Raw genomic sequence first — 26952 nt, 5'->3', positions numbered from 1 at the left:
GGCTATATTCCACGGCCGCTTTGTCTCCTCCTCTGATTTACGTGAGTCTTTGTGCTCTCGAACATCGATAAGGTAGTATGACCCGTTGTGTAGGTTTTTGCTGACCACAAAAGGTCCTTCCCAAGGTGGGGATAACTTGTGCATATCAGTTTGATTCTGGTTGAGCTGGAGCACCAGATCACCCTCTTGCAAAGTTCTGGTTTTAACCCGGCGGTTGTGATAATGCCGGAGATCTTGTTGATAAATCACCGAATGTGCCGCTGCGAGATCACGCTGCTCATCTAACAGGTCCAGTGAGTCCCGACGTGCCTTCTCATTGTTAGCTTCAACATAAGCCACCACACGGGGCGATTCATGACGGATGTCACTAGGAAGAACCGCCTCTACTCCATAAACCATGAAGAAAGGTGTATAACCCGTATATGTGTTTGGAGAAGGTAACTCCTCCACCCAACAACCCGGCGTCCGCTTTAAAGGAACCATAAGCCGGGGTTTGATACCTCTCAAAATTTCTTGATTTGCCCTCTCTGCTTGACCATTAGACCGAGGGTGAGCCACTAATGCTACGTCAAGCCAGATTTGCTCACGTTGACAAAATTCCTCCATATATCACCCTTGGACAGATTAGTACCATTGTCATTTATAATACTGTGTGGAAAACCAAACCGGAATATCACCTTTTTGATGAATTGAACCGCCGTGGCTGCATCACACTTACTGACTGGCTCTGCTTCTAACCACTTGTTAAACTTGTCAACTGCCACTAACATGTGGGTCTTTTTGTCCTTGGATCTCTTAAAGGGTCCAACCATATCGAGCCTCCAAGTTGCAAATGGCCAAGTAATTGGAATCATTCTCAACTCCTGAGCCGGAACATGAGCGCGGCGTGCAAATTTCTGGCAACCGTCACACCTTTTGACTAAATCCTCAGCATCAACATGAGCCGTCAACCAATAGGAGCCATGACGAAAAGCCTTAGCCACCAAGGATTTTGAACCGGCGTGGTGACCACAATCTCCTTCGTGGATTTCTCGCAAAATCTCACAACCCTCTTGAGGAGACACACAACGCTGAATTACTCATGTGATGCTGTAACAATGTAACTCCCCATTGATAATGGTCATTGACTTAGATCGCCGGATTATCTGCCGGGCCAAAGTTTCATCCTTTGATAACTCGCCCCGGTTCATGTATGCCAAGTACGGGACTGTCCAATTCGGTATAACATGCAAAGCCGCCACCAACTGGGCATCCGGGTCAAGAATAGCCAACTCCTCCTCTGTGGGTATCTTGACCGACAAATTATGCAGTACGTCGAGGAAGACATTAGGTGGCACCAGTTTACGCTGAGAGTCTAGATGACTTAAAGCGTCCGCTGCTTCATTCTTTCGCCGGTCTATATGGTCAACTTGATAACCCTTGAAATGACCAGCCACTATATCCACTTCTCGTCGATATGCAGCCATGAGTGGGTCCTTAGAATCCCAAGTGCCAGATACCTGTTGAGCCACCAGGTCCGAGTCACCGAAGCACTTAACCCGGATTAAGTTCATCTCTTTAGCCATCCGAAGACCGTGGAGTAAGGCCTCATAGTCAGCTGCATTGTTAGTGCAAGGGAACATTAAGCGAAGAACATAACAAAACTTGTCACCTCGGGGGGAAGTTAATATGACTCCAGCCCCCGTGCCCTCCAATTGCCTGGATCCACCAAAGTGAATAGTCCAATAAGTGTTGTCTGGCTTTTCCTCTGGTGCCTGCAACTTTGTCCAATCATTGATGAAGTCCACGAGTGCTTGAGATTTAATCGCTATGCGAGGTGTATACTTGAGTCCGTGAGGTCCAAGCTCAATAGCCCACTTGGCAATCTGGCCAGTCGCCTCTCTGTTTTGTATGATATCTCCCAAAAGGGCTGAACTAACCACTGTAATAGGATGACCCTGAAAATAGTGTTTGAGCTTCTGGCTTGCCATAAAAACTCCATACACCAGCTTCTGCCAATGCGGATACCTCTGCTTTGATTCGATAAGCACCTCACTGATATAATAAACCGGCCATTGAACCATACACTCCTTTCTAGCCTCCTTGGGCTCCACAATTATAGCCACACTAATAGCCTGGACATTAGCAGCCACATATAGCAGTAAAGGCTCTTTATCGATCGGAGCTGCAAGCACAGGCGGTTCAGGTAACTGCCTCTTCAGATCCTCAAACGCTTTATCAGCCGCATCGCTCCAGACAAAGTCATCTGTTTTCTTTAGCATCTGATATAAAGGGATAGCCTTCTCCCCAAGACGACTGATAAACCGGCTCAAAGCCGCAATCCGGCCCGCCAGACGCTGAACGTCATTGATACATGCCGGTTTAGCCAGAGCGGTGATAGTTGTGATCTTCTCCGGATTAGCCTCAATGTCCCAGTTAGACACCAGAAAACCCAAGAGCTTGCCTGCCGGAACACCAAAGACACATTTGTCCGGATTAAGCATCATCTTATAAACCCGGAGATTGTCAAAGGTTTCTCTCAAGTCATCTATCAAAGTTTCCTCCTTCCTGGACTTTACTACAATATCATCCACATATGCGTGAACATTGCGCCCACTCTGCTTATGGAGACAATTCTGAACACAGCGCTGATAAGTCGCCTGCGCGCTCTTGAGCCCAAAGGGCATGGAGACATAGTAGAAGGTTCCAAAGGGAGTTATAAAAGCTGGCTTCTCCTGGTCCTTAACTGCCATTTTGATCTGATGATAACCAGAGTAAGCATCCAAAAAACACAAACGGTCACAACCCGCCATAGCGTCAATAATCTAATCGATACGAGGGAGGGCAAAGGCATCTGCTGGGCAAGCCTTGTTCAAATCTGTGTAGTCCACACACATACGCCAAGTGCCGTTTTTCTTAAGAACTAGCACCGGATTAGCCAACCACTCCGGGTGAAAGACCTCCACGATAAACCATGCGGCCAACAGCCGAGCTACCTCCTCACTGATGTCTACTACACAACCTTCTTCTTGTAGACGTTGTTGGGCCTCCAAGTGTAGAGGTTTGTAGGACAGTAGCAAATTTCCTCAAGTGGATGACCTAAGGTTTATAAATCTGTAGGAGGCGTAGGATGAAGATGGTCTCTCTCAAGCATCCCTGCAACCAAATAAGAAAGAGTCTCTTGTGTCCCCAACACACCCAATACAATGGTAAATTGTATAGGTGCACTAGTTCGGCGAAGAGATGGTGATACAAGTGGTATATGGATAGTAGATAAAAGTTTTTGTAATCTAAAAATATAAAAACAACAAGGTAACTAATGATAAAAGTGATCGCAAACGGTATTGCAATGCGTTGAAACAAGGCCTAGGGTTCATACTTTCACTAGTGCAAGTCCTCTCAACAATAATAACATAATTGGATCATATAACTATCCCTCAACATGCAACAAAGAGTCACTCCAAAGTCACTAATAGCGGAGAACAAACGAAGAGATTATGATAGGGTACGAAACCACCTCAAAGTTATTCTTTCCAATCAATCCGTTGGGCTATTCCTATAAGGGTCACAAACAGCCCTAGAGTTCGTACTAGAATAAGACCTTAAGACACAAATCAACCAAAACCCTAATGTCACCTAGATACTCCAATTTCAACTCAAGTATCTGTGGGTATGATTATACGATATGCATCACACAATCTCAGATTCATCTATTCAACCAACACATAGAACCGCAAAGAGTGCCCCAAAGTTTCTACTGGAGAATCACGACGAAAACGTGTGCCAATCCCTATGCATAGGTTCATGGGCGGAACCTGCAAGTTGATCACCAAAACATACATCAAGTGAATCACGTGATATCCCATTGTCACCACAGATACGCACGACAAGACATACATCAAGTGTTCTCAAATCTTTAAAGACTCAATCCGATAAGATAACTTCAAAGGGGAAACTCAATCCATTACAAGAGAGTAGAGGGGGGAAACATCATAGGATCAAAAATAATAGCAAAGCTCGCGATACATCAAGAACGTATCACCTCAAGAACACGAGAGAGAGAGAGAGAGAGATCAAACACATAGCTACTGGTACATACCCTCAGCCCCAAGGGAGAACTAGTCCCTCCTCGTCACGGAGAGCACCGGGATGATGAAGATGGCCACCGGAGAAGGATTCCCCCCTCCGGCAGGGTGCCGGAATGGGTCTAGATTGGCTTTTGGTGGCTACGGAGGCTTCTGTCAGCGGAATTCCTGATCTATTGTGCTCTCCAAAGGTTTTAGGGTATATGGGTATATGTAGGAGGAAGAACTACGTCAGGGGAACCACGAGGGGCCCACGAGGGTGGAGGGCGCACTCAGGGGGGTGGGCGCGCCCCCTACCTTGTGGCTTCCTCGAAGCTTCCTTGACGTGGACTCCATGTCTCCTGGGTTGCTTCCTTCCAAAAATAAGCTCCGTGAAGTTTCAGGTCAATTTGACTCTGTTTGATTTTCCTTTTATGCGATACTCTAAAACAAAGAAAAAACAGAAACTGGCACTGGGCTCTGGGTTAATAGGTTAGTCCCAAAAATCATATAAAATAGGATATAAATGCATATAAAACATCCAAGGTTGATAATATAATAGCACAGAACAATCTAAAATTATAGATACGTTGGAGACGTATTAGCATCCCCAAGCTTAATTCCGGCTCGTCCTCGAGTAGGTAAATGATAAAAATAGAATTTTTGATGCGGAATGCTACCTAACATATTTCTCTAAGTAATTCTCTTTATTGTGGCATGAATGTTCAGATCCATAAGATTCAAGACAAAAGTTTAATATTGACATAAAAATAATAATACTTCTAGCATACTAACTAAGCAATCATGTCTTCTCAAAATAACATGGCCAAAGAAAGTTCATCCCTACAAAATCATATAGTTTGGTCATGCTCCATTTTCGTCACACAAGAATGCTCTCATCATGCACAACCCCGATGACAAGCCAAGCAATTGTTTCATACTTTAGTAATCTCAAACTTTTTTCAACTTTCACGCAATACATGAGCGTGAGCCATGGATATAGCACTATGGGTGGAATAGAATATGATGATGGGGGTTATGTGGAGAAGACAAAAAGGAGAAAGTCTCACACCAACGAGGCTAATCAATGAGCTATGGAGATGCCCATTGATTGATGTTAATGCAAGGAGTAGGAATTGCCATGCCACGGATGAACTAGAGCTATAAATGTATGAAAGCTCAACAAAAGAAACTAAGTGGGTGTGCATCCAACTTGCTTGCTCACGAAGACCTAAGGCACTTGAGGAGGCCCACTGTTGGAATATACAAGCCAAGTTATATAATGAAAATTTCCACTAGTATATGAAAGTGACAAAACAAGAGACTCTCTATCATTAGGATTATGGTGCTACTTTGAAGCACAAGTGTGGCAAAGGATAGTAGCATTGTCCCTTCTCTCTTTTTTTCTCATTTTTTGGGCCTTCTCCTTTTATATGACCTTTCTCTTTTTTGGGCCTTCTCCTTTTTTATGGCCTTTCTCTCTTTTTATTTATTTATTTATTTCCTCACTTGGGACAATGCTCTAGAAAATGATGATCATCACACTTCTATTTATTTACAACTCAATGATTACAACTCGATGCAAGAACAAAAGATGACTCTATATGAATGCCTCCGGCATTGTACCGGGATTGCGATGAGTCAAGAGTGACATGTCTGAAAAATTTTGAACGTTGGCTTTGCCACAAATATGATGTCAACTACATGATCATGCAAAGCAATATGACAATGATGATGTGTGTCATAATAAACGGAACGGTGGAAAGTTGCATGGCAATATATCTCGGAATGGCTATGGAAATGCCATAATAGGTAGGTACGTGGCTGTTTTGAGGAAGATATAAAGAGGTTTATGTGTGAAAGAGCGTATCATATCACGAGGTTTGGATGCACAGGCAAATTTTGCACCAACTCTCAATGTAAGAAAGGGCAATGCACGGTACCGAAGAGGCTAGCAATGAGGGAAGGGTGAGAGTGCGTATAATCCATGGACTCAACATTAGTCATAAAGAACTCACATACTTATTGCAAAAATATACAAGTCATCAAAAACCAAGCATTACGCGCATGCTCCTAGGGGGATAGATTGGTAGGAAAAGACCATCGCTCGTCCCCGACCGCCACTCATAAGGAAGACAATCGAATAACACCTCATGTTTCAAATTTGTCACACAACGTTTACCATACATGCATGCTACGGGACTTGCAAACTTCAACACAAGTATTCCTCAAATTCACAACTACCCAACTAGCACAACTTTGATATCACTATCTCCATATCTCAAAACAATCATCAAGTATCAAACTTCTCTTAGTATTCAATGCACTTATATGAAAGTTTTTATTATATCCCTCTTGGATGCCCATCATATTAGGACTAGTTTCATAACCAAAGAAAACTACCATGATGTTCTAAAGACTCTCAAAATTATATAAGTGAAGCAGGAGAGTTCATCTATTTCTTCAAAATAAAACCACCACCGTGCTCTAAAAGATATAAGTGAAGCACTAGAGCAAATGACAAACTACTCCGAAAGATATAAGTGAGGATCAATGAGTAGTCGAATAATTATGCAACTATATGAAGACTCTCTAACATTTAATAATTTCATATATTGGTATTTTATTCAAACAGCAAGCAAATCCTAACGAAATAAATTGACGCTCCAAGCAAAACACATATCATGTGGTAAATAAAAATATAGCTCCAAGTAAAGTTACCGATGAACGAAGACGAAAGAGGGGATGCCTTCCGGGGCATCCCCAAGCTTAGGCTCTTGGTTGTCCTTGAATATTTCCTTGGGGTGCCTTTGGCATCCCCAATATTAAGCTCTTGCCACTCCTTATTCCATAGTCCATCGAATCTTTACCCAAAACTTGAAAACTTCACAACACAAAACTTAACAGAAAACTCGTAAGCTCCGTTAGTATAAGAAAGAAATCATAATCATAAGTTACTTTAATGAACTCATTCTAAATTAATATTTCTGTAATATCTACTGTATTCCAACTTCTCTATGGTTCATACGCTCCGATACTACTCATAGATTCATCAAAATAAGCAAACAACACGATGAAAACAGAATCTGTCAAAAACAGAACAGTCTATAGTAATCTGAATCAAATGTATACTTCTGAAACTCATAAAATTCTCAAATAAATTGATGGACGTGAGTAATTTATCTATTAATCATATGCAGAAAGAATTAACTAAATAGTACTCTCCAATAAAACCTGGCAGCAATTCTCGTGAGCGCTAAAGTTTCTGTTTTTTACAGCAAGATCAACAAGACTTTCCCCAAGTCTTCCCAACGGTTCTACTTGGCACAAACACTAATTAAAACATAAAAACTCAATCATAACAGAGGATAGATAAATTATTATTTACTAAACAGTAACAAAAAGCAAGGAACAAAAATAAAGTTTGGTTGCCACCCAACAAGCGCTATCGTTTAACGCTCCTAGCTAGGCATGATGATTTCAATGATGCTCACGTAAAGGATAAGAATTGAGACATAAAGAGAGTATCATGAAGAATATGACTAGCACATTTAAGTCTAACCCACTTCCTATGCATAGGGATTTTGTTAACAAACAACTTATGGGAACAATAATCAACTAGCATAGAAAGGCAAAGCAAGCATAACTTCAAAACCTTAAGCACATAGAGAGGAAACTTGATATTATTGCAATTCCTACAAGCATATATTCCTCCCTCATAATAATTTTCAGTAGCATCATGAATGAATTCAGCAATATAACCAGCACCTAAAGCATTAATTTCATCATCTAAAGGCATAGAAATTTTATTACTCTCCACATAAGCAAAATTCTTATCATTCGGAATAGTGGGAGTATCATAAGAGACTCGAATACTATAAATTGTTTCCACATTAAAAGAGTAATGTTCAGAAAAGGGGTAATCATAATCATGACAAGTTTTATAAATATAATCACTACTTTTCATAGCATAAGTATCATCACAATAATTATCATAAGTAGGAGGCAGGCTATCATCATTATAAATTTGCATATCAAAACTTGGGAGACTAAAAATATCATCTTCATTAAACGTAGCATCCCCAAGCTTGGGATAAACATTAATTGCACAAAATATATTCTCAAAAACATCATCTTCATCAAACATAGCATCCGCAAGCTTGGGCCTTTTCTTATCATAAGCATAATCACTCTCATCATTAATAGTATGGATAGCACTAATAGTATAGCAATTATCATATTCTTCCAACCAAGTGCCAAAAAGATTTTCAAGATCATAAGAAGTATCATTATCTTCCACAATTATATTTTCATGAGGCACAATAGTAATAGGATCAGGATTATTTGGGGGAGATATCTTTTTACCTCTCTTCCTTTTTCTTTTCTTCTTCTTCACCACATCATGTGTGGGTTCAATCCTATTTTTGGAGCTCCTTATTAATGAGATTGGTTGAATAGGAGGCTCCTCCTCGTTACCTGATTCATCATAAGAAATAATAGGAGGGTATTGGGAGGTCTCTTCCCTTTCATTAGTATTCTCTTCATCTTCTATTTGTTTTCTATTCTTTATGTAGTTGGCAATATAAGGATTTTCAATACAGTTCACTGCGCAATACATATAAATTTCCTCTAGATCAAAATGAAGAACTCTATCGAGGGAAAATTTTGGAATATCCTTAGTTATACGTTTCATTTCTTCATAACCCAAGAGCAAAGTAAGTTCATTATGATGTGCAAGGGAAATCAAGTCATCACAATTTTCGGACACGATACGATCATGAAACAATTTGCATTGGGTACTGAAATGATCATGTTCATTGCAAAGTTCACAAGTACGGCTAAGAAAATTTAAATTTTCATCACAAACTTCTAGCCTTTCTTACAACCATTTAGTTTCTAAATGCTTATGCCTCTTGCAATATCTATCTTCCCTATTTGGTGTGTACTTGCAAACCCAATGCACTACACAAAAATTGACATGTTTATACAAGGCATTTTCATCATAACTAGTGCAATCATCATTAGTACTTTGGATATTCAAGGAGTTCATACTAACAACATTGCAATCATGCTCATCATTCAAATATTTAGTGCCAAACATTTTAATGCATTCTTCTTCTAACACTTTGGCACAATTTTCATTTCCATCATATACTCACGAAAGATATTAAAAAGATGAAGCATATGAGGCAAACTTAATTCCATATTTTTTTGTAGTTTTCTTTTATAAACTAAACTAGTGATAAAACACGAAACAATAAGATTTGATTGCAAGATCTAAAGATATACCTTCAAGCGCTAACCTCCCCGGCAACAGGGCCAGAAAAGAGCTTGATGTCTACTACACAACCTTCTTCTTGTAGAAGTTGTTGGGCCTCCAAGTGCAGAGGTTTGTAGGACAGTAGCAAATTTCCCTCAAGTGGATGACCTATGGTTTATCAATCCGTAGGAGGCGTAGGATGAAGATGGTCTCTCTCAAGCAACCCTACAACCAAATAACAAAGATTCTCTTGTGTCCCCAACACACCAATACAATGGTAAATTGTATAGGTGCACTAGTTCGGCAAAGAGATGGTGATAAAAGTGGTATATGGATAGTAGATAATAGTTTTTGTAATCTGAAAAATATAAAAACAGCAAGGTAACTAATGATAAAACTGAGCGCAAACGGTATTGCAATGCGTTGAAACAAGGCCTAGGGTTCATACTTTCAATATGCAAGTCCTCTCAACAATAATAACATAATTGGATCATATAACTATCCCTCAACATCACTACTAGGGAAAACCTTATACACAGAATCTTAGCAGCAACGCGGTATAAAAACAGACGCTACTGCTAATTAGCCGCAACGAGCTTTAGAAAAGAGCGCTACTAATGACTGAGTAGTAGTAGCGCTCTAGGTGAAAAGAGCGCTACTACTATAATTGCCATGTTGTTGCCTCCACGCTAGATATAGTAGTAGCGCCCTTCCCGTGGACGCGCTACTGCTAAAGAACTTAGTAGCAGCGGTTTTGCTCAAAACTCGCTGCTGGTAAGTATGAGCGCAACTAATTAAGTTTAGTCCCATACTGCTAGGCGAACAAGGTGTTTACCACCTTAAATATGTTGCGTCTCAACCTATCTCGAGCACTTGGTCTTCATTGAACTATATGTGTATGATTTGTGGTTGCAATATGAATCCTCGCCTGTACCTATACAGGTACAGTGAGGATTCATGTTGACTATTTAGATTATACACAAAAAGATCAATGATGACCAATGTATATTTTTGATGTTTTACTAAACAAAAGAAATAACTGCTTCCACTAGCAGTAGCGGTTTTTCCCAAAACGCGCTGTAGATAAGTTAGCTATAGCGCGTTTTTTGTACGTGTGCTACTGCTAGTTCGAGTTAACCACCCCCCACATCAAAATTTCGCTAAGTCCTCCTTTCCCCCCCACCGGCCTGTTCCCCTACTCCCTGTCGCCGCCGCCCGAGCCCGAGCGCGCCTGCGCCCTCACCGCCGCCACCACCGCCGCCCGCCCTCAACCTCACCGCCGCCGCTCTCGACCACACTGTCGCCACCCTCGACCTCACCGCCGCCGCCCTCGACCGAGCCCGCCGAGCCCGCCGCCCGGGACCGCCGCCCTCCCGATCCCGAGCCCGCCGTCGCCGCCCCTCCTTCGCCGAGCACCTCCCCGCCACCGTCTCTCCCTCTGTAAGCCCCCCACCCCTCCCCAACCCCCTCTCTCTTTGCTTAGTCAGTAGATGATTTTAGTAGTAGTAGAAGTTAATTTAGGGTTCATAGATAATGATTTTTAGAAGTAGTGGATAGATGTTAATTAGTAGTAGATGTATAATTAGCAGTAGTACATGTTAATTAGTAGTAGATGTAGTAGTTAGATGTTAATTAGTAGTAGTAGATGTGCTAGTTTCTTTCTATTTATAGTAAGTTTATATTTAGTAAGAACTAGTTGAATTAATAGAACTAGTTTAGTTTTAGTTGAACTAGTTAAGTTTTAATTGAACTAGTATAGTAAGTAAATTAATAACTAGTTGAACTACTTCATTTTTAGAAAGAACTAGTTTTTTTCTTTTTATACTAAGTTTATATTTAGTAAGAACTAGTTGAATTAATAGAACTAGTTGAATTAATAGAACTAGTTGAATTAATAGAACTAGTTGCCATATTTGGTGTTATTTTTTAGTTTAAGCAATTATTTCATGTTTTGGTTACACCTCCGAGTGGCCTATGTTTTGCCGGAGTGTTGATTAATTTCCGTTCCGGCAAATTTCACGCGCTCGATATGTCCTTTTTTAGCAAAGGTCATGCCGGATTTTTCCGTGAATTCTGGCATGACTTGTGCTAGAATATGTGGGAAATATCGAGTGGCCTGGATTTTCTTTGAAAAATAATGATCTAATTTAGGTTTTTTAGTACATATATTTAATTGTACAAGTTTAATCTTTGAATTATGAACGTAGGAAATGTCATACTCGGACGATGACAGTCTCCCGGGGGAGTGCAGCTGGTGCCACAACAATCGAGGTATGTGCGACAGGTTCGTTGAGCTGGACAAAGATCGGCGCTTTAGCATTAAGCTCGAGGAGACCTTCGATGTTGAAACGGTACGCAACAACGACAAGTATTTTTTTTTGTAATTAAGCATGACTTCAACTATTTCAATGTCTAATTTTCATCTTTTACAATTCGACTAGCTTATTCCATGCCATGCAAGAAGCTATGTCTTGGAGAGGATGGGTTTTGAAGACCATGAAAATTTTCAAACAAAGAAAATACACCTAAGGACCCATTATGATATCGATTTTGAAGTAAATCTGTATAATTCTCAGAGCGTAACCCATTTTGGTTGTGAAAATTGGGAAGCACTTTGCAAAATGTATGGTTTTTATGAGGGTATGACTGTCACCATGGATCTTGGTCATCCTGACATCAAGGAAGACATTATGGACATTTGGGTCCTTGTTGATACGCTTCCGATTCTACCGCAATGTGAGTTTCTCAAACATAGTTATTAACTAATTTATATTGTTTATTTCAAAATAGTTGACAGCTTATTTCCATTGACAGCTTATTTTGAATCTTCAAAGAATGTGCAGAAGATGGTAGACAAAACCCACTACACTGATGGCTCTGAATTAACTTATAAGGAGAAAAATCATCTGATTGCTTATTGTACTTTTTTTGAGAATTACAATACCTATTATCGAACTCCTCCAAATTATGGTGAATACGTGCCACTAGTGCATGTGTTGAACCACGATAACTTCTATGGAGATACCCTGGTAAGTTATTTTACTATTACGACATCCGTGCATCTTTTGCATACTTCTAAAACTAGTACATCATTGCTAACTACGAAGTTATTACTATGTTTTTCAACAGAAAATCCCGATGGATTGTGTGCCTCATCTGATGTATTACAATGGTCGCCTTGAAGTTCTGAACCTACAGCCAGGTCATCTTACGGATCTCACGTGTGCATATCAAATTTCTGAAACCGGTGAACACATGCTAATCAAAGAGTGGAAAAAATGTTTGGACATTCGTAAGGAGGTTCTTGGAAGCAACATTAAGCGAAAGGAAAGAATTGGAGACAGGATAATCTGCATTCTCCTTAATGGAGAGCGAGGGGCTATCTTGTTTTTTGCTATTTTACCTTAGAGAATACAGTAGGTCCTAAGAGAATGTAGTAGGTCCTATGAGGTACAATATGTTTATTATGTGATACAATGTGTTAGAGTTGAAGATGTCAGGAGTACTTGTGATTACGACTAGTGACCAATGATATGATGATGATGATAAGTTGTTAATGATATGATGATGATGATATTTATTATATCATTGGATGAAAGAACCGCGGATTAGTTTCAAGTGGATGTCCGTCCACTTGAAACTAGTCCACACGGTTCTTTCACCCCGTGATGTAATAACTCATTATGATGTAAAAACAATTTGAAATTCCTGTTGTATGAAAATTTGTGTAAAGGTGTACGAATGCAACATGAAATAAAAAAGAAATAAAATACGAAATAATAGTAGGAGCGCGAGCAGAGAGAAGCGCTACTACTAATTACCAGCAGCGCTCCTCCTGGAACTCGCTGCTACTAAGTCGATTTAGCCGTAGCGTGGGTGGAGGCACGCTACTGCTATTCGTTAGCTATAGCGCCTTATCAGTAGCGCACCACCCCGCGCTAATGATAGGTCTAAAACCCGCGCTACTGCTAGCCTTTTCCCTAGTAGTGCATGCAACAAAGAGTCACTCCAAACTCACTAATATCGGAGAACAAACGAAGAGATTATGGTAGGGTATGTCACCTAGATACTCCAATGTCACCTCAAGTATCCGTGGGTATGATTATACGATATGCATCACACAATCTCAGATTCAACTATTCAACCAACACATAGAACCTCAAAGAGTGCCCCAAAGTTTCTACCGGAGAATCATGACGAAAACATGTGCCAACCCCTATGCATAGGTTCATGGGCGGAACCCGCAAGTTGATCACCAAAACATACATCAAGTGAATGATGTGATATCCCATTGTCACCGCAGATACGCACGGCAAGACATACATCAAGTGTTCTCAAATCTTTAAAGACTCAATCCGATAACATAACTTCAAAGGCGAAACTCAATCCATTACAAGAGAGTAGAGGGGGGGAATCATAGGATCAAAAATAATAGCAAAGCTCGTGATACATCAAGATCGTATCACCTCAAGAACACAAGAGAGAGAGAGAGATCAAACACAGAGCTACTGGTACATACCCTCAGCCCCGAGGGAGAACTACTCCCTCCTCATCATGGAGAGCACCTGGATGATGAAGATGGCCACCGGAGAAGGATTTCCCCTCCGGCAGGGTGCCGGAACGGGTCTAGATTAGCTTTCGGTGGCTACGGATGCTTCTGGCGGCGGAACTCCTAATCTATTGTGCTCCCCAAAGTTTTTAGGGTATATGGGTATATATAGGAGGAAGAAGTACGTGAGGGGAGCCACGAGGGGCCCACGAGGGTGGAGGGCGCGCCCAAGGGGGGTGGGCGCGCCCCCTACCTCGTGGCTTCCTCGAAGCTTCCTTGACATGGACTCCAAGTCTCCCGGGTTGCTTTCCTTCCAAAAATAAGCTCCGTGAAGTTTCAGGTCAATTGAACTCCGTTTGATTTTCCTTTTCTGCGATACTCTAAAACAAGGAAAAAACAGAAACTGGCACTGGGCTTTGGGTTAATAAGTTAGTCCCAAAAATCATATAAAAAAGCATATAAATGCATATAAAACATCCAAGGTTGATAATATAAAACAGATACTGAGGCACCGCTGGTTCAACAGAGTTTACTGCCCTCTTGTGAAGCTTCTAATTGCTTTTACACAAGCTAGTGGTAAAGACATGATACTGCCCACTATTCAATTGCTTTGGATTGCTCTGATAACCCGACTGCTGCTGCTGCTGATTCTCCTGATGGTTATAACCTCCTTGATTACCCTGGTTCCCTTGATGGCCATGTCTGGTTTGATTGCCTTGGAATCCTGAACCGGAGCTGCCACCTCTGCAACCCGGCCCATGAAAACCGCCTCCTGAACCGCCGGGCGGGCCGTTGTCACATTGAAACATATTGGAATTCTTAAACTCCAACATAATGAAACAATCCTTCCAAAGATGTGAAGCGGGTCTTTCTTTTGATCCGTGCTTTGCACAAGGTTGATTTAACAGGCGCTCCAGATTGGGGCCTGACCCTTTGCCCCTCTGGGGTTGTTTACCCTTACAAAGTCCAAACTATTGTCTGCCTTGCGCTTCCCATGACCTGCTGGATTGTGCTGCTGCCCTTGGTATTGCCATTCTTTTTCCCTTTCCCCGGTTTGTCATCCTCAGACTCAGGGTCTTTGGTACTATCTGAATCGACGTCTTTCACCAGAGCAGCCATAAGGGTTGACATGTCATTGCAGTGACGTTTGAGCCTCCCTAGCTTCAATTTTAATGGCGCAAACCGGCAGTTGCCCTCCAACGTCAAAACTGCTGTATCCGCATTTGATGCGGTCTGATGAATGCAAAATAGCTGAGACTCGCTTTACCCAATGCGTCATAGACTCCCCTTCCTCTTGAACACAAGCGGCTAGGTCCACAATTGACATAGGCTGCTTACATGTATCTTTAAAATTCTAGATAAACCGGTGTTTTAACTTAGCCCATGACCCGACAGAGTTAGCTGGTAAGCTCTTTAACCAAGTTCGAGTTGTCCCCTCGAACATCATGGTGAATTATTTAGCACACACTGCTTCATCCACATCCAAAATCTCCATCGCCATCTCATAACTCTCCACCCATGACTCTGGTTGCAAATCAGCGGTGTAATTGGGCACCTTACGAGGTCCCTTAAAATCCTTGGGCAGTCGTACATTACGCAAAGCGGGGGTAAGACACGGCAACCTTAAAGAACTGAAGACCAAACTGGGCTCCACTGAGGTGGTAGGGCGAACCAGAGTAACTTGACGAGCGGCGTGCGGAGCTGCCAACTTGGCTTCTCGACATGCACGACCATGATCCACGACATCCTGCGCATTAGCGCCACCACCTGTCGGGTTGTGTCCTCGCGGCAAGTTACGGTGACGTGCACTGCTTGATACGGCCGGTTCATCCTCAATGTGCCTGTTGTAGCTTTGACTCAGACGGGGGGTGGAATGAATCCTCTCGCGACTATGCGAATAAGCCTGCTTCTGGTTTCAAGCTATTTGAAGGAGCTCTCTAGCCCGTCGTGTCTCAATCGCCACTGGTGACTCGCCGTCAGTTGGGAGGGCTGCTAATCATGAAGCGGCGGCCATAATGTTGTCCAACGGGTTGGAGTAACGCCCCAAGGGCGTCGGAACATACTGCGGCACAACGTTGTTCTGACGAGGCGGGTTCATCGTGCGTGGTTGAACCGGCGCTCCTGTTCCCCGCGCCTCCGTCCGGTTTACCACTGGCTGGTTACTGGTTCCGGCTCCTGGCGTGTTGAAGAGATTTCTTGGCTCATAACCGGGCGGGAGGTGTGACCGATATCTCCTCCTCATGACCTCATATGAGGCATTCTGGTCCAACCTAAGCCGGTAGGCCTGAGCTTCCAACTCGGCCCGTTCTGTAGCCATCCTGGCGTTCTCTGCTACCAGGTCCACTTTAGCCCGAGTTATCTGATCTTTCACCTTTGCAATCTCCGCATTGTGCTGATCTTGGGCTGCCGCGTCCACCTCCGCGGCCATCAATGTTGCCAAAGCATCGAACAAATCAGACAAAACCTGAGCGGGAGGCAGCGCAGAGCCACCTGCTCCTGCTGGCGTTGCTGTTGCTGAACCGGAGAACTTCGCCGCTACGGTAGAAGAGTGTTGCGCCGGTTGTGTGCCGGCCATGAAGACTGTGACCCGCCTTGGCAGATCGAGGGGGTCCGGAATACTATTGCCATCGGAACTCCCACTAATCCGGCCGTCCTGCAGCTGATATAGCGACTCAGTTTCCCCGGCTGAAGACTCGTCATTTGAACGGACAATGGCTTCCCCATCAGATGCCGGTCCATCCTCATATTCCGCTCCATGGATGACACCTACGAAAACATGCCTTGGTGCAGGCTGAACCGGGGTAAGGTTGCACGCTGACCTGTCTCGGTGATATCCGCGCAGGTGTCCGGCTCAGGGCCCGGTTTGCCGATCTTGCCGATGAAAACGTGAATTCCGCCAAAGGGGACCCAGTAACCGTATTCAACTGAACCGGCCTCAGGACCCCATCCCGCATCGTTGATGTAGAGCTTGCCGCGACGAATCTTCGACATCCGGCCCACAGCGTATCCCTTGAGTCCTTCGAAGCTACCGTTCAAGAACTCGAAACCATCGTGCGATAGCCTCACGGTGGGCGCCAACCGTCTTGGGGTTGTCGCGGCAGAAGTCCTCATGAAAGGACTTAGTCGTGGAGCCATAACTATGGGTTAGCTTAAAGGGGTTAAACCGGACAAGGGACACGAGGATTTTTATACTAGTTCGGCCCCTTCGATGAAGGTAAAAGCCTACGTCTAGTTGTGTTGGTATTGCTAGGGTTTCGATGACCAGGGAGCGAATCCGCTTTGCCTAGCTCTCGAGTTGTTGTTAGTTGTCCCTAAACCGCTGCCGGGTCGTCCCTTTATATACATAGGTTGAGGCCCGCCGGTTTACAGAGTCCCGAGGCCGGATCATAAACGTGTCTGGCACGGTCTCTATCCTTCCTATCTTACAATGCAATTTATATAATAAGGTCGGTTTACATCTACATGCCTTAACTCGCCTTTGGGCCTTGGGCCTTCGTAAAGCGCCATCATTCTTATGTCTTCATGGGCTTCTAATCTTCATAAAGTTAATCTGGCTACTCCTGGCCGGTTTACGTCCAGTAGTAATATCCCCGACAGTTGTCACTTTATTATATGAAATGCAATCGCCATGTAATTGCTTTACTTTATCACTAAATGGGAGCGATAGTCGTAGAAGCAATAGTTGGCGAGACGACAACGATGCTTCGATGGAGATCAAGGTGTCAAGCCGGTGACGATGGTGATCATGACGGTGCTTTGGAGATGGAGATCAAAGGCACAAGATGATGACGGCCATATCATATCACTTATATTGATTGCATGTGATGTTTATCCTTTATGCATCTTAGTTTGCTTAGTTCGATGGTAGCATTGTATGATGATCTCTCACTAAATTTCAAGGTATAAATGTTCTCCCTAAGTATGCACCATTGCTACAGTTCGTCATGCCGAGACACCACGTGATGATCGGGTGTGATAAGCTCTACGTTCACATACAACGGGTGCAAGCCAGTTTTGCACATGCGGAATACTCGGGTTAAACTTGACGAGCCTAGCATATGCAGATATGGCCTCAGAACACTGAGACCGAAAGGTCGAGCGTGAATCATATAGTAGATATGATCAACATAGTGATGTTCACCATTGAAAACTACTCCATCTCACGTGATGATCGGGCATGGTTTAGTTGATATGGATCACATGATCACTTAGATGATTAGAGAGATGTCTGTCTAAGTGGGAGTTCTTAAGTAATTTGATTAATTGAACTTTAATTTATCATGAACTTAGTACCTTATAGTATTTTGCATGTCTATGTTGTTGTAGATAGATGACCCGTGTTGTTGTTCCATTGAATTTTAATGCGTTCCTAGAGAAAGCTAAGTTGAAAGATGATGGTAGCAACTACATGGACTGGGTCCATAACTTGAGGATTATCCTCATTGCTGCACAGAAGAATTACGTCCTAGAAACATCGCTAGGTGACAAACCTGTTGCAGGAGCAACGCCAGATGTTGTGAACACCTGGCATAGCAAAGCTGATGACTACTCGATAGTTTAGTGTGCCATGCTTTACGGCTTAGAACCGAGACATCAACGATGTTTTGAACGTCATGGAGCATATGAGATGTTCCAGGAGTTGAAGTTAATGTTTCAAGCAAATGCCTGGATTGAGAGATATGAAGTCTCCAATAAGATCTACAGCTGCAAGAAGGAGGAGAATAGTTCTGTCAGTGAACATATACTCAGAATGTGTGGGTACCACAACCACTTGACTCAACTAGGAGTTAATCTTCCTGATGATATTGTCATTGACAGAGTTCTTCAGTCACTGCCACCAAGCTACAAGAGATTCGTGATGAACTATAATATGCAAGGGATGGATAAGACGATTCCTGAGCTCTTCGCAATGCAAAAGGCTACGGAGGTAGAAATGAAGAAGGAGCATCAAGTGTTGATGGTCAACAAGACCACCAGTTTCAAGAAAAAAAGGTAAAGGGAAGAAGGGGAACTTCAAGAAGAACAGCAAGCCAGTTGCTGCTCAAGTGAAGAAACCCAAGTCTGGACCTAAGCCTGAGACTGAGTGCTTCTACTACAATGGAACTGGTCACTGGAAGCGGAACTGCCCCAAGTATTTGGCGGAGAAGAAGGATGGCAAAGTGAAAGGTATATTTGATATACATGTTATTGATGTGTACCTTACTAATGCTCGCAGTAGTGCCTGGATATTTGATAGTGGTTCAGTTGCTAACATTTGCAACTCGAAACAAGGGCTACGGATTAAGTGAAGATTGGCTAAGGACGAGTTGACGATGTGCGTGGGAAATGGTTCCAAAGTCGATGTGATCGCCGTCAGCATGCTACCTCTACATCTACCTTCGGGATTAGTTTTAGACCTAAATAATTGTTATTTGGTGCCAGCCTTGAGCATGAACATTATATCTGGATCTTGTTTGATGCGAGGCGGTTATTCATTTAAATCAGAGAATAATGGTTGTTCTATTTATATGATTAATATCTTTTATAGTCATGCACCCTCGATGAGTGGTCTATTTTTACTAAATCTTGATAGTAGTGATAGACATGTTCATAATATTGAAGCCAAAAGATGTAGAGTTGATAATGATAGTGCAAAGACCGTTCTGGTGGCTACTGATTTATTTGCCGATTTTTTTGCAAAGGTTCGGATGATCATTTTCCTGCGGCCAGAACTTGAGGGGTGTTGAACCTACCATTTAATGGGGTACCTTGTCAGAAAAAAATAAGGATAGGCTACGATTGCCGAAAAATTGTACCGACAGTACCTATGGTGATACGAAGAAGCAATATGACCCAACTCACTATTTGGAACCCAAAGGACCTGTATTTAGTGGAGAAACCCAATGCAAGGAGTTAGAGCTTGGGGGTCCACTAGAAAAATCCGATCACCACTTCATGAAAGATTGTCAGTGCCGGATGACACAACCAGTGGAAATCACTCTTGGATTTGTGAGACTGACATATATTTCAGTCGCGAGGATCAATCACAGTCAGTCAGCAGATCTAAAAAGAGATTGGCGCCTGTATAAGCATGAACAAGCAAGGTAAGATCTGTCAGAATATGGATATATTAAAGCAAAACAACCCCAGGGCCAGTCAGATAAAATTTTTAGTGGGAACAAAAATAACAAAAAGGATACCCGAGTTGGAAACGATTTCCTTAAGTCAGTATGTTCATACTTGTTCCCTGAGCAACCAAATCTCGAGGACAAGATTTCTTTAAGGTTTTGTGACAGCCTGATTTTTGGCCCTTTCTTTTTCCTTTATTTTTTCTGAGATTTTTTCTTGAGTTTTCTTTTTCGTGGCTATGCGGTCTGGAAACTGAAGAAGATGCCTTCTTCTTTGTTTCTAGAGTGGCTTGTCATACCCAAATCCTTCCCTAGACCCTGTCATTTTCATCCTAGCCCAAATCCTAATATTCTTTTTATTGGGAATATTCCTTTTCTATTAAAGAAATAACCCAATTTGCCCTAGGTTGTGAAGCAACCTATATTTCTATCACTCCTAAAAATCCCAAATAATTCACATAAATTGTTTGGGTCATATATTTCTCAAATATGGCAAAATATTTCATTTTCCATGTTCCCCATCATGCTCAATTAATTCATGTCCTATTTCTGTCTTGAATGGCAGAATGTGAAGCAAGTGCCATTTTCATTTTCACAATTGACCTCAAACTCATTGGACACCTTCTCATATCCATATCATTGCCACATGCCAAAGTGCAACCTCATTTTCCTAATAATTATTTAATTATGATTTTACAAAGTTCCTGTCTGAGGGAACTAGTTGTGAAGGAAGTACAAGCTAGGCATATCCAAATGAGTTGCCATTTTGCATGGCCTTTCATATCATCATATCATAGCTCTCCACCAAAGTAGAGCTCATGTCATGCCTCCATGTGAGCTCACCTTCAATTCTTTGATTCTATCCAAAATTTTAGTTTGTGAAGAAAGTATATTTTATCTTGCTCCATTATGGCAGCCAATGTTTCTAGGCCCTCTGTTACCCATATAACTTACCTCCACCCATTTTGGGCATGTTTCATCAAGCCATTTGTCCTCTAGAATTTTTGCAAGTTTCTGGTCAGTGGAAATGTTTGTGAAGGAAGTACCATTTTGGTTTATCCAATTGGTATGAAACCATTTGCAGCATCTTCATTTGGCCAAATAAGCCTTCCTTGCCAAAGTTCAGCTCAGGTGGCTTCTCCATTTGAGAACATCATCATGATGTTCATTCTGGACCAGATTACTTAGTTGTGAAGCAACTATATTAATTAGTGGTCCAATTCTTCTCAAAAATACCAGGATGTAAGTCCTTCTTACCCTGAACCTACCAGACAAGTCCATTGACCTCAATCAAGTATCTGTAAAACAGCAGTGCTCGATCAAGTTTACTGCAGTAAACTTCAGAGCTTGATTACCTTTTAACCAGAGCGATTTTAACCAAACTACCACCGCAGTTGCAACCTCCCCAGGAAGAACTCCACCCCAGACATTGTTTGGCTTAGCTCGTGGCACTGTGTGCACCAGTGCAAGCGGTGACCACCGTTTTGGCGTGCAATGGTCGCGCCCAGAATGGCTTCTTGCTTGGGCCCCTTCTCTGCTTGGCGTCTCAGCGAGGATGGGCATGTCCATCAGCTAGCCCATGTTGTTGCCGTTCTCCTAGAGCCCTTTCCCCCTTCGTCAGCCGCTCCATCAGCTCTCGTCGCCACGCGCCCACGGGAAGCCTGTAGCCGACCGGGAATTTATGGCGTCGTGCCGTTTCCCCTCTTGTCCCCAAACTCTGCTCGCCCCTGTGCAACTCTGTAGCACGTCCTCTTCTCCCTCATCTTGATCCAGTGCCCTCCCGTGATCGCTGAGCCTCGCCAGAGCTTTGGCCGAGCTCGAGTGACGGCACTCGGCCACTGCCTCCCTCGCCCGACTATATATAGCCCTCCCCGGAGGCGTTTGAGCTCACCAGCAGCCTCACCTAACTCCCAGTAGCACCCCCATCCATTCAAACAAGCTCGAGGATGCCTCGAGCCCTCTAGTGGCCGCCATGGCCGCCGCGGTGCTCCACTTAAATCCGGCCGACCCGAGCCTCCCCTCCTCCTCTACTACTCACTAGTAGGCCACCCAGACACCGGAGACCTTTTCCCAACCCTCCATTTGCCACCGCAGTGCCCGTGGTCGTGGGTCCAAGTTCGTCCGAAGCCACCGTCCGCCGGCGCCCATGTTTCCCTCGTCCTGGTCCACCCCACCGTCCATGGATGGGCCCTGGAGATGTGTCGGAGTCCGCCGAGCTCATCCATGGGCGGAGCCTCGCCGGAGGTGCCCTGTAGCCCCGGCGGCCGTCGCCGGAGCGCTCGGCCTCCTCTGTTCTGTGGGCGCGTGTCGGGGAAGAAGAAGAAGAAGGAGCCAGGAGGAGGGAGATGGATAAGGCGGGCCCCGCGCGTAAGCCGCACACACATTGACCCAGCCAAGCGCTGACGTGGATTAGTGGAAACGTACTCCTTAGAATACGTTTTCACTAGTTAAAAGCGTAAGCTGCTGCGGTGCTGGGCGGAAATGCATTTTCACTGCACCGAAAGCGTATTTATTCGAGTGCGCATTCTGTTTCCGGTTAAGGGCCTGTTTGTGAAGATTTTCTTACAGATGGGTCCCTGGCAGAAAAGCAATCATATATTTTTAACCACAACTCCAAATGAGGTGATTCCAAAGCCCACTTCTTCGTTTCGTCGAGCCAGTTCTGTTGGTAACATTTTCATGATGTTTTGACATTCTGAAAATGACCTTTTTGCCCTTGCACGTAAACAGCCCCTCCGAGAGAGAACTGTTTCCGGCAAATCTTTCCGCGGGTTCACCGCACTTCTCCCCAGTGCCTTCTTCATCCCCAGGCAAGCCACAATACCCACTTGCATGATAGTCATGCAGTAGCCATAGTTTTCAACTTGAATATTTATTAAATGATTGGTTGTTTAAAATGTGGTTACCGTTGTTTCGGTAATGCTTCTGGGTTAGTGCTTACTTGCTTGCTATGTTGTTATGCACCTGGTTATCATGCCCTGCTAGTTTCTAGTATTACTTTCATATTGCCATGCTTGATAGTAGTACATGTTGGGTGGTCATGCTCTTCGGTCCATGACTAACATCGGTTACCGAGTATTGTTAATATGCATTGTTCCTTTACTACTAGTTGGTTAAGTGTTTACTCGGTAATGTCATTGATGAGTTCTTGCATGGTATTTATGGTTGATGCTAGTGGTCATGTTATAGCATGAGTAGTGTTGCCCTTGTAATATTTATGCTCGTCATTATGCCATGTTTAGTTGGATATAATTCATTGTTGATATGGTGGATAGTTATGTGGTTCTCTCATGATTATGTTGGTATCGTGCTCATGCATTGTAATTGCATCATGTTATTTTATCATGGCTCGGCATTTTGCATTCAAGTTTAACCGGATTAAATTGAACTTGAACAACTCTTGGCTGAGTCATGGTGCCACCATATCAAAACTGACCAGTGCAACCACGCTCACCTTCCTGGGAAGGTCCTAACTGGGTCTATTGTCGTGACTCTCGCCGGTGCCTCCCACTAGGGAAGGTTATGGGCGTGCTTACCCTGATCAGGTAGACGGACATAACATTGTGTGCCCGTTGTTTTTATTTTTATGGATCCAAGTCCCCGAGTGGGATTGTTTTGACCACGACGGTGGTCGGGGTGTCTTTGGTAGACACGGGGCCACCCAGGACTTAGCCCAAAGGGGAGTTGGTCAGAGTGGCCGGGAGGTGTCATGGCAGTAGATCGGTTTTGTCGGAACACCGTGTCCGCATGTATGGGAGTGCAAGACCATGGGTTCCGTGGTGTGGGTACAGTGTGCTACATCTGCAAAGTGTATATTAAATCTATCGATAGCCGCGCCCGCGAATAAGGGCCCAGTTCATGTCGGTCCCACCGTGAGTCAATAGTATTAATCATAACTTGATTAATGACAACCCCGGTTCGATGATGACATAAGTTGGTTGTGATCGCGGGAAGGATCACGGTTTGAAACCAAGTGTTGGTCATGGTTGTGATCGCCGTAATGATCACCGTGGTATCGAGGATACCGAGTTGTTGGATATTCGTGATGTTGTGCGAGAATGATGGGTAATTAAGGATCAAGCTCCTTGTGGTCATTTAATGATTACTATGGTATTGTTTATACCAAGCTTGATTCGATCCTGAGATGATCGTGTGATGTCTGAGGATGGTAAGTGATGCATGTGATGGTTACGTAGTAACCGGTGTAGAATAAATAGTGCATATAGTGTCATCATGTTGCATGCTAGTATCGTTGAATTCATATGTTCATGCTATGCTCATGTTGTTCTAGCTATATCATGTTCATGCCATGCTCATATTGTTCTAGCAGTATTATGTTCACGTTGTTCATGCCATGTTATCCTGATGATCTCATGATAATTCCTGCTTAAATCTCTAATTGCCATGTTGTTGTTTGTCTTGAATGCTTCTGGTTATTGTGAGCTTGCAAGTACATTCAATGTACTGACCTGGCATGTCATGCCAGCTTGCAGGTCATGCCTGGATTGCTTGCCTGTTTGGTGTTGTTCCAGTGTTCGCGAGCTAGGATAAGCATTCCTGCTAGAGTTTTTCCGCTGCTTTGAGTTGTTCTGCTGCTGGCATAGAGCAACTCAGGATGGCATAGTGTCGCCGTGCCGATGTTATTCATTGTAATATTGGAGACCTTGTAATCATATTCGTGTAACAATAGTAAGCTGGTTTGTTCTATGCTAAGCAGTGCCGTATCCCAGAAGACTTCCCCTTGATATCTGGGCTGGAATACGGGGCGTTTCGGTTTTCTCTGAGCCGGGGTGCCACTGTTTATGTGTGATAGACCGTATCGTATCACGGGGTTTGGATGCACCGGGGAAGTTTGCACGAGCTCTCATGGTGAGAAAGGGAAATGCACGGTACCGAAGAGGTTAGCAATTATGGAAGCTGAGAGTGCATATAATCCACGAACTCAACATTAGTCATAAAGAACTCACATACTTATTGCAAAAATCTACAAGTCATCAAAACCCAAGTATTACAGGCATGCTCCTAGGGGGATAGATTTTTAGGAAAAGACCATCGCTCGTCCCCGACCGCCACTCATAAGGAAGACAATCAAATAACATCTCATGTTTCAAATTTGTTACACAACTTTTACCATACGTGCATGCTATGGGACTTGCAACCTTCAACACAAGTATTTCTCAAATTCACAACTACTCAACTAGCACAACTTTAATATCACTATCTCCATATCTGAAAACAATCATCAAGTATCAAACTTCTCTTAGTATTCTTATATGAAAGCTTTTTACTATGCCTAAAAGAAAATTTCCATGTTGTTCTAAAGGACTCTCAAAATAATAGAATTGAAGCATGATAGATCAAATATTTCTATAAAATAAAACCACTACCGTGCTCTAAAAGATATAAGTGAAGCACTAGAGCAAAAACTAGATAGCTCAAAAGATATAAGTGAAGCACATAGAGTATTCTAATAAATTCCAATTCATGTGTGTCTCTCTCAAAAGGTGTGTTCATCAAGGATGATTGTGGTAAACTATAAAAGCAAAGACTCAAATCATACGAGACGCTCCAAGCAAAACACATATCATGTGGCAAATAAAAATATAGCTCCAAGTAAAGTTACCGATGAACGAAGACGAAAGAGGGGATGCCTTCTAGGGCATCCCCAAGCTTAGGCTTTTTGGTGTCCTTGTATTTTACCTTGGGGTGCCTTGGGCATCCCCAAGCTTAGGCTCTTGCCACTCCTTGTTCCATAATCCATGAAATCTTTACCCAAAATTGAAAACTTCACAACACAAAACTTATTGGTGTTAACAGAACAGTAATGAACTCATTATTTATTTATATTGGTGTTAAACCTACTGTATTCCAACTTCTCTATGGTTTATAAACTTTATTACTAGCCATAGATTCATCAAAATAAGGAAACAACACACGAAAAACAGAATCTATCATAAACAGAGTAGTCTGTAGTAACCTGTAACTAACGCAAACTTCTGGAAACCCAAAAATTCTAAAAAAAATTCTGGACGTGAGTAATTTATCTATTAATCATCTTCAAAAATAATTAACTAAATAGTGCTCTTCAGTAAAAAATGGCAGCAAATCTCGTGAGCGCTAAAGTTTCTGTTTTTTTACAACAAGATCGCAAAGACTTTCCCCAAGTCTTCCCAAAGGTTCTACTTGGTACAAACACTAATTAAACACAAAACACACAACCAAATCATAGTATAGATAAATTATTTATTGAATAACAGGAAGGAAAAATATTGGGTTGTCTCCCAACAAGCACTTTTCTTTAATGCCTTTTAGCTAGGAATTGATAATTTTAATGATGCTCACATGAAAGACAAGAATTGAAGCACAAAGAGAGCATCATAAAACATGTGAAAAACACACTTAATTTCAACATGCTTCCTATGCATATGCATCTTAAAGGCAAACAAATTATCAAGGCAAGCAAAAACTAGCATATGCAAGGAAGCGGATAGAAACATTAGCAATCTCAACATAACGCGAGGTACTTTAGTAACATGAAATTTACTACAACCATATTTTCCTCTCTCATAATAATTACATGTAGGATCATAAGAAAATTCAACAATATAGATATCACAAAACATATTCTTAACACGATCCACATGTATGCAAAGTTGACACTCTTCCAAAACATTAACTAAAGTCATGACCTCTCCAAACCTACTTCTATCAAAAACTTCATAAGATTGAACATTCTCCAAATATGTGTGATCTAAAGTTGACACTCTTCCAAAACCACTTTCAATATTATTACAAACATTATAATCAATCTCATATTCATCATGGGTCTTAAATAAATTTTCAAGATCATAAGAAGAATCACCCCAATCATGATCATTTCAACAAATAGTAGACATAGCAAAACTAGCATCCCCAAGCTTAGGGTTTTGCATATCATTAACACAATTGACATTAATAGAATTTATACTATCATCATTGCAACCATGCTTTCTA

The sequence above is a fragment of the Triticum urartu genome, chromosome 5A, assembly GCF_056163025.1.
Source record: "Triticum urartu cultivar PI428250 chromosome 5A, HENAU_Tu73, whole genome shotgun sequence".
Taxonomy (NCBI): Eukaryota; Viridiplantae; Streptophyta; class Magnoliopsida; order Poales; family Poaceae; genus Triticum; species Triticum urartu.
Note: the sequence above shows the minus strand (reverse complement) of the source record.